Below are 9,839 nucleotides of genomic sequence, written 5' to 3' on the forward strand. Positions count from 1 at the left end.
GAACATATTCTTCTATGTGAAGAACATTGGAATGTGAAATATTTACAGTACAACACTTTATTAAATATGAATATTGTTTTCGATTTTTCATGTTTATATATATATATATATATATATATATATATATATATATATATGTTAAAGCCCTTTGCAGTCCTTTTTCCTAACACCTGAGACCTCATATCTTTGAGCACTTATAACTTTTTATTGCAATTTTATGTGTTATTATGAGTGTAACTGTACTTTTAAATGTGTTTTTAATGTTTTTTGTGCAATTTTTTGGTTGAAAACAGTAACAGTTAACCGGAGCTCTGAAGTTACGATATCCCGATGCGCGCTAAATTCAATTGCGCTTGAGCGAACACGTTTATTTTCAACCTGTAATACACAAGCTACTTCAGATGCTCACAAAGAGCCACAAAACACAATTTTTCACTTGCGTAAAACTGTTAGCACGCCACTCATAATCTAGCCCTTTAATGGGTTGTGATTTCAAAGAGCAAAAATAGCTATTTCATATACAAAAAAATCTAAAGTAACAATTTCCCATACATTTTATACTCTAGTATATCTAGTATTTGTAAACACATCAATAGAAAACTAACTTTAGAGTACAATATCCCTTTAAACCGAGGCACTAACCCCATATAAAATGTTTTATATGTAGTAAAAAATGTTTGCAATAAACTTTCATTATTTATTTTGTAAAATTTTCCTGTAATTTAGTTCTAAAAAGTGTGTGTGGTTTTTATCCCTGTAAATAGCACACGTGCAGACTCCAGACTTAAAGGGACAGTGTACACCAATTTTCATATAACTGCATGTAATAGACACTACTATAAAGAAGAATATGCAAAGATACTGATCTAAAAATCCAGAATAAAAACTTTTAAAAACTTACTTAGAAGCTCCAAGTTTAGTACTGTTGATGAGGCTAGGCTCGGACACCCACTGAAAAAGCCTGGGAAATCAGGAAGAGCAGATATTTCCCCCCTCCCCTGCATATGAAAAGACAGATTACACAAACAAGAGCAGCAGGACTCTGTAAACCTGGGTCTACATCTGACACTTTGGGGCGCGGTTAGGAGTCAAAAAATCATCACAATGTTATTAAAAAATAATAAAAACTATACATTGTTACAAAAACACTCCCAGGTGGGCTATATAAATGGATCATCTACAAAACATTCATGCAAAGAAAAATCTAGTGTACAATGTCCCTTTATGAAAGCAGAAATTTTCCAAAGTCAACGAGACAGAATTGTCTAAGTTCTGCCATTAGAGGGAGTCAGTGAACCATCCATTAAACATATCTGCAGAAAGCATCAGCATAACACAGATAAATTCACAACCAACGGAACATTAATCTCAAAATGTAACTCCCCACATGCTGAGCATGTAATTTCAGTTACACAATGACAATGTTTCATAGTAAAATCAGAAAACAAATACAGATACATAATAAAGACTAAACAAAGAAATTAATATAATAGGAGAACCCTGCTCCAAATAACTTGCATTATCATGTGTCTGTATAAAGCTGCAGACAGGCAAGGTTCCTGACTAGGGAACCTGTACACCTTGTTTTGTGACAAACTTGCAGCAGATACTGTACAGCCGCTGCCGGTATGTGCTATCACACAGGCATTTCCTTATGCAACACCACCCCCAGCTTGCAAACAATTGGTGTTCGGGGTAATTTATTTTCTTCAATGCAGAGGTGGCAGAGAGGGAAAGAAGCAGCCGGCAGTTGACATTTGCATCTTACATTTTACAAAGAGTGAGTCTGCCCGGCAAAGGTTCCATAGCAGCATTTACTGCATTGTACATGGAGCTCCATAAGTCTAATTATAAATAGTAAAAAAAAAAACTTTGAAGTGTACATTTGCTATTTAAAGGGACATGCCAGCCACATTTTTTCTTTTATGATTTAGAAAGAGAATGCAATTTTAAACATCTTTCTAATTTACTTATATTATCTAATTTGTTTTATTCTCTTGATATTCTTTGATGAAAAGCATATCTAGATATGCTCACTAGCTGCTGATTGGTTGCTGCACATAGAAGCATCGTGTGATTGGCTCGCCATGTGCATTGCTTTTTCTTCTACTAAGGATATTTAAAAAATGAAGCAAAATAAATAATGGAAGTAAATTGTAATGTTGTTTAAATTTCTATTCTCTTTCTGAATCATGAAAGAAAGATTTTGGGTTTACTGGCCCTTTAATTTGCACATTTCTTTTAAGAAAATTGTGTTTTATTTCCACTGCCCCAGAGAGGCTGCTGTATATCCTGCAGACCTTAGAACCTTGACCCTGCAACATTGTACACAGATTACTTGATCAGTGTAGGGCCTCACTTATATTTCTCCCTAACTAACCACAGCAAAGGAGATATCTTGAAAATATTGAAGAGGCATTGTAAGGGAGATGTCCCTAAACTGAAAAACTTTTCAAATTGAATGTAAATATGTCATGACATGAATAATAAAACTAACTGAGATGTGGAATGATGATGCATCAAGATGACGGGGGACACTATAGCCTACATTCAAGCCAGTGTAACAAGCCTCCATTAATCTAGCACATTGTTGCACATTAGGGGCCCGATCCGATAAAAATCGTCGCCCGCAAAAGCTGGCGATGCCAATATTTGCGCTGGTTTGGTATCCTATATACGGCGTAACTTAGAAGTTACGCGCATAGATTTCTGGCGTCGCCCAAAGTTTTTTGGGCCATAGGCAGGTATACCAAACCAGCGCAGTTTGGTATCCAATATACAGTGTAAGGACTTACGTGGCGAAAATGGAGAAATCTTACTCCATTTTCACCTCGCCACAAAAAGCAGCCGTAAGAAGCCTTACGCTGACTATCGGAGCCCCGTAACTCCCTAAACTACCTGCTAAATAAAACCTAACGCATGCGCAATGTCTATCTACCTGTCAACCGCGATCCCCCGCCGCAATCCCTAATAAAGTTATTAACCCCTAAACCGCCGCTCCCAGACCCCGCCGCCATCTACATAAACTAACCCCCTACTGTGAGCCCCTAAAACCGCCACCATCTAACTGATCTATCCCCTAATGTGAACCCCTAAAACCGCCGCCATCTACCTTATCTATCCCCTAATGTGAACCCCTTACACCGCCGCCATCTACCTTATCTATCCCCTAATCTGACCCCTTACACCGCCGCCACCTATATAAAAATTATTAACCCCTAATCTAATCCCCTATACCGCCGCCAGCTATATTAATATTATTAACCCCTAATCTAATATCCCTAAAGTAATAAGCTCTATTACCAGCCCTTAAAAGGGCCTTTTGCGGGGCTTTGCCCCAAAGTAAACAGCTCTTTTGCCCTATAACCTGCCCTCCCTACACCGCCGCCACCTATATTAATAGTATTAACCCCTAATGTAAGCCCCTTACACCGCCGCCATCTATATTAAAATTATTAACCCCTAATTTAATCTACCTACCCCGCCGCCAGCTATATTATCTATATTAACCCTAAGTATGTTATAGTTAATATAGTTATTACATTATATATATTAACTATATTAACCCTAATTATATTAGGGTTAATATAGTTAATATAGTTACTATAGTATTTATATTAACTCTATCTAACCCTAACACCCCTAACTAAATTCTTATTAAATAAATCTAATTCATATTATAAACTAAAATATTCCTATTTAAATCTAAATACTTACCTATAAAATAAACCCTAAGATAGCTACAATATAATTAATAATTACATTGTAGCTATGTTAGGGTTTATATTTATTTTACAGGTAAATTGTTAATTATTTTAACTAGGTATAATAGCTATTAAATAGTTATTAACTATTTAATAGCTACCTAGTTAAAATAATTACCCAATTACCTGTAAAATAAATCCTAACCTAAGTTACAAATACACCTACACTATCAATAAATTAAATAAACTACAAATATCTATCTAAAAATACAATTAAATAAACTAAACTAAATTACAAAAAAACCCACTAAATTACAAAAAAAAAAAAAAAAATTACAGCAATTTTAAGCTAATTACACATATTCTATGCCCCCTAATAAAATAATAAAGCCCCCCAAAATAAAAAATGTCCTACCCTATTCTAAATTTTAAAATACCCAGCTCTGTACCAGCCCTTAAAAGGGCTTTTTGCGGGGTATTTACCCCAAGTTAACAGCTCTTTTACCTGTAAAAAAAAAAGAACACAACCCCCCTCCAACATTACAACCCACCACCCACATACCCCTATTCTAAACCCACCCAAACCCCCCTTAAAAAAAACCTAACACTACCCCCCTGAAGATCTCCCTACCTTGTCTTCACCCAACCGGGCCGAACTCCTCATCCGATCCGGGTGATGTCTTTATCCAAGCGGCAAAGAAGAAGTCTTCATCCCGGCGATGTCTTTATCCAAGCGGCAAAGAAGAAGTCTTCATCCCGGCGATGTCTTTATTCAAGCGGCAACAAAGTCTTCTTCCATCCGGCGGCATCTTCCATCAAGCGGCATCTTCAATCTTCTTTCTTCGCTCCTCCGACGCGGAGCATCTATCCCGGCCGACGACTGAACGACGAATGAGATACCTTTAAATGACGTCATCCGAGATGGCGTCCGTCGAATTCCGATTGGCTGATAGGATTCTATCAGCCAATCGGAATTAAGGTAGGAAAAATCTGATTGGCTGATTGAATCAGCCAATCAGATTGAGCTCGCATTCTATTGGCTGATCGGAACAGCCAATAGAATGCAAGCTCAATCTGATTGGCTGATTGGTTCAGCCAATCGGATTGAACTTGAATCTGATTGGCTGATTCAATCAGCCAATCAGATTTTTCCTACCTTAATTCCGATTGGCTGAATCCTATCAGCCAATCGGAATTCGATGGACGCCATCTTGGATAACATCATTTAAAGGTACCTCATTCGTCGTTCAGTCGTCGGCCCGGATGGATGCTCCGCGTCGGAGGAGCGAAGAAAGAAGATTGAAGATGCCGCTTGATGAAAGATGTCCCCGGATGGAAGAAGACATTGCTGCCGCTTGGATAAAGACATCGCCGGGATGAAGACTTCTTCTTTGCCGCTTGGATAAAGACATCGCCCGGATCGGATGAGGAGTTTGGCTCGGTTGGGTGAAGACAAGGTAGGGAGATCTTCAGGGAGGTAGTGTTAGGTTTTTTTAAGGGGGGTTTGGGTGGGTTTAGAATAGGGGTATGTGGGTGGTGGGTTGTAATGTTGGAGGGGGGGTTGTGTTCTTTTTTTTTTACAGGCAAAAGAGCTGTTAACTTGGGGTAAATACCCTGCAAAAAGCCCTTTTAAGGGCTGGTACAGAGCTGGGTATTTTATAATTTAGAATAGGGTAGGGAATCTTTTATTTTGGGGGGCTTTATTATTTTATTAAGGGGCTTAGAATAGGTGTAATTAGCTTAAAATTGCTGTAATCTTTTTTTTTTGTAATTTAGTGTTTGTTTGTTTTTGTAATTTAGTTTAGTTTATTTAATTGTATTTTTAGATAGATATTTGTAGTTTATTTAATTTATTGATAGTGTAGGTGTATTTGTAACTTAGGTTAGGATTTATTTTACAGGTAATTGGATAATTATTTTAACTAGGTAGCTATTAAATAGTTAATAACTATTTAATAGCTATTATACCTAGTTAAAATAATTAACAATTTACCTGTAAAATAAATATAAACCCTAACATAGCTACAATGTAATTATTAATTATATTGTAGCTATCTTAGGGTTTATTTTATAGGTAAGTATTTAGATTTAAATAGGAATATTTTAGTTTATAATATGAATTAGATTTATTTAATAAGAATTTAGTTAGGGGTGTTAGGGTTAGATAGAGTTAATATAGTTAATACAAATACTATAGTAACTATATTAACTATATTAACCCTAATAACCTACAGGGGTTGTTTCATCAGATAAAAAAGTGATTCACTTTTTTATCTGATGAAACAACCCCTGTAGGTTGAGAAACGCGTCATAAAATATTAAAAGTCATTTTTATTTGAAGTTGTCTGTGTTGTGGTTCATATATACCCACTGAACAACACACATAAGATTACTCCTTTGCAACACCTGAAGTCCAGACAACAGGAGACAAATACCAAGTTGCAACTAGAACAAGTGCCTTTGGAGCCTGGCTCCTACAGTGTACTAGCCACTGTTAAGTGCTAGCCTGCTCTCTTGCACTGGTCACAGTACAGTGCCACACCATCTGGTAAGCATAATACCTACTTTTATCTGTACCTGCATTCCAGACGATATCACGCTATTGTGGCGCCCTCTTTCTATTCTTCTTCAACAGTTGTTCCACACTCTCTGGGATCAAGAGGAGCAGCCTGATTCATCATCTCTTTCAAGAGGACATCTCTATTCCCTATTTACCACCAGTATATGGACAGTAAACAGGACTAATACGGTAGACCTGATCTACTATATCAAAAGTATAATATTTGGTTTTAAATTGTATATTATTTTTCTTTCCAAACACCAGCGCTCTTTTATATCCCTTTATTGGGATATTTTCACTAGATTAAATTAATAATTTTAATATAGATGGCGGCGGTGTAAGGGGCTTACATTAGGGGTTAATACTATTAATCTAGGTGGCGGCGGTGTAGGGAGGGCAGGTTATAGGGCAAAAGAGCTGTTTACTTTGGGGCAAAGCCCCGCAAAAGGCCCTTTTAAGGGCTGGTAATAGAGATAATTATTTTAGGGGGATTAGATTAGGGGTTAATATAGATACTATAGCTGGCGGCGGGGTAGGGGGATTAGATACTGGTTAATATAGTTTAATATAAGCTGGCGGCGGGGTAGGAGCTCCCATTAGGGGGTAGGTAACATAGATGGTGGCGGTGTTAGGGCTCACTTTAGGGGGTTATAGATTTAATATAGCTGGCGGCGGGGTCCGGGAGCGGCGGTTTAGGGGTTAATAACTTTATTAGGTGGCGGCGGGGTCCGGGAGCGGCGGTTTAGGGGTTAATACATTTTTTTTATTGTTAGGATAGTGAGGGGGATAGCGGATAGAGGGTTAGACGTGTCGGGCTTACTTGGGGGAGGCGTGTTAGACAGTACGGGAGATTTAGACTTTAGTCAGGTTTTGTAGGCGCCGGCAGTTTCTAAAGTGCCGTAAGTCACTGGCGTCTCCAGAAATTTGTACTTACGCAGATTTCTGGACATCGCTGGTTTATCCGACTTACGCCAGTTTAGCATCTGACGGCACTGTATATTGGATAGCTTGAGTTGCGAGCTGAAACTGCGGGCGACGCGGGTTCCCTCGCTTGTGCCAAAAACTACGCCGTATATCGGATCGCGCCCTAGGTCTTGTTTGTAAAGGAAACTGCAGACATGGTTTAGAAAATTTAATTTGGTTTATTATGACCTGTTGGTTGGACTAATATAGTTCCAAAACATCAGGAGGGCCACAGTTAACCATCACTGCACTATACAATGCAGACAGCAAGGTATGGTTAACTTATTAACTGTTTCACTGATGCGCTGCTCACATAATCTGGCCTTAGAGGGAACACTGTTCCCAAGTACAGTGTTTTGCCTTTTTTTGCCCTTAATATGCAAAACTGTACCTAAGATTGAAGGATGGTAGAAAAAATGCTACGTGGGTAATATTTTTAATAATTTGGACAGAATCAGTAGAATCATTAAAGGGACACTGAACCCAATTTTTTTTCTTTTGTGATTCAGATAGAGCATGCAATGTTAAGCAACTTTCTAATTTACTCCTATTATCAATTTTTATTCGTTCTCTTGCTACCTTTATTTGAAAAAGAAAGCATCTAAGCTTTTTTCTTTTTTCAGTACTCTGGACAGCACTTTTTTATTGGTGGATGAATTTATAAACCAATCAGCAAGGACAACCCAGGTTGTTCACCAAAAATGGGCCGGCATCTAAACTTACATTCTTGCATTTCAAATACAGATACCAAGAGAATAAAGAAAATTTGATAATAGGAGTAAATTAGAAAGTTGCTTAAAATGTCATGCTCTATCTGAATCACAAAAGAAAAAATTTGGGTTCAGTGTCCCTTTAGAGACATTTTAGTGGCATTAAATAAAATATGTTTAGTCTGTTTTGACCATGAAACAATTAATATTTACATATATTGATATATAAAATGGATATAACAGCAAATGCAACAGAGCAGGTGTGAGTGTCTGAGACGTTTGCCCACTTCCGTAAGCAACACATAAAATGTCACAAAATGCATAACAATATTGCATCTCTGTATTTGTTTGTTTAGCAGGGAGACACATTTAAAATGATGGTAAATTTGGTCATTTTGAAACCGGTTTCTTAAATCTATGTCAGCTAAATACTTAAACCGCTAAGATTATTTTCTCGAATCCTGTTTTTAATAAGTTATGATTTTAATCGATACCGTATTAGTGCGCTTCCCCCACCCCCTACATTGCATGTTTCTTGGGTTTAGTGACAAAGAGCAGGCGGGACAGCAAGCGCGTTCCTGTAGAATGTAAATGGAACGCATGTGCATATGCTCATCCGCTGCTCCAATGTAAACAATGAATAACAAGATTCAGTAACGAACACTTTCATACATATAAAATAATTTGAGTTCAGTAATTGTGTAACTTATTTTTTTAATTTGACCAAATAATTAATATTATTATTAATTTAGAGTCACAAAACATAAATATATCTACTTTCCTTTTTTTTTTTTTTAAGTGCCGTATGGCATGCAATGTGATTGGATGCCGCACAAAAAAAAGCAGTCGAATGAGGGGCGAAGGGAGCAAGGATAAGAAAAGGAAGCCATATTAAAGTAAAGTATCTCTTTCATATGGCGCATAAAATGTAAGAACTGATTAAAGAACTTTGCCCTAAAATCTAATGTTTTTTTCAATTATTACTTGTACAGTGGTAAAATTGACCATCACTTTAATTAGAAGTGGTGTAAATTACTCACCTTCATCTATCTACAGCAGGGGTTTTTAATCAAGTCCTTTCTGTAGTATTGCAATAAATTAAAATAGTTCAATACAAAAACATTCTGATTACATTAACACCTTGTTTGCTGGAATTATTCTTCAATGAACAAATTTCCATAACTTATCATATTTGCAAGAGTCAATTAAATCTTACTTAGCTTGCCCACTTTTCCTGTAATTTATCTCTGCAAACTGTTTTCCACTCCACTCAGGCTGGATTGCATAGTGTGGAATTCAGACCATTGACCCAGCAACATGCTATATACAGTGATTGCTTAAATTACATCTTCCATAATTAGCAACAGCAAAGAAAGTAAGATACACATGCTTAAAAGGGACAGTAATGTTAAACTACCATGATTCAGCTAGAGCATGCAATTTCCACATTTTTTTGGGGTATTCTTTGTTGAAGACTAAACCTAGGTAGGCTGATAGGAGCTCAGAAGCATGCACTTGTCTATAGCATCCTATGGCAGTAGTGTTTGTAACTATGTATAACATTGCTATAAACAATGTTGCAAACACTGCTTCCAGATGGCTTAAGACACATCCACGCTCCTGAGCTCACCTAGCATTATTCTTTAACAAATGTTACTAAGAGAACTAAGCAAAATTTATAATATAAGTAAATTGGAAAGTTGTTTAAAATGTCATATTCTATCCAATCAATTTAATTTTAGTTTTGACTTTAGTGTCCTTTTAAAAGGCTCTTTAAAGGGAATGAGCCTGGGCTGCAAAGCAATGTTAAATCTGCTAATAAAATGACAGTTTAAATGCTTATAACACATGGATTTTACAATGCAGTCCTTAAATATTGATGTGTGAGTGTGTGTGTATATA

The 9,839-nt window shown here is 36.9% G+C and overlaps 1 long non-coding RNA gene across 3 annotated transcripts in view; it reads left to right on the forward strand.

Annotated features, from left to right (window-relative positions):
- The first annotated feature begins 6,088 nt into the window (after positions 1-6,088).
- Positions 6,089-9,839, forward strand: part of LOC128658094 (uncharacterized) — a 19,173-nt gene continuing 15,422 nt past the window's right edge. For 2 of the 3 annotated variants that reach the window (XR_008402133.1, XR_008402132.1), the window contains exons 1-2: positions 6,089-6,453; positions 8,737-8,833. This is a non-coding gene — a long non-coding RNA (uncharacterized LOC128658094). Of the gene's footprint in view, positions 6,479-8,736; positions 8,834-9,839 lie in introns of all 3 variants that reach the window. The other variant, XR_008402134.1, reaches the window with a different exon arrangement.

This window comes from Bombina bombina, chromosome 4 (genome assembly GCF_027579735.1).
Source record: "Bombina bombina isolate aBomBom1 chromosome 4, aBomBom1.pri, whole genome shotgun sequence".
NCBI classification, from domain to species: domain Eukaryota; kingdom Metazoa; phylum Chordata; class Amphibia; order Anura; family Bombinatoridae; genus Bombina; species Bombina bombina.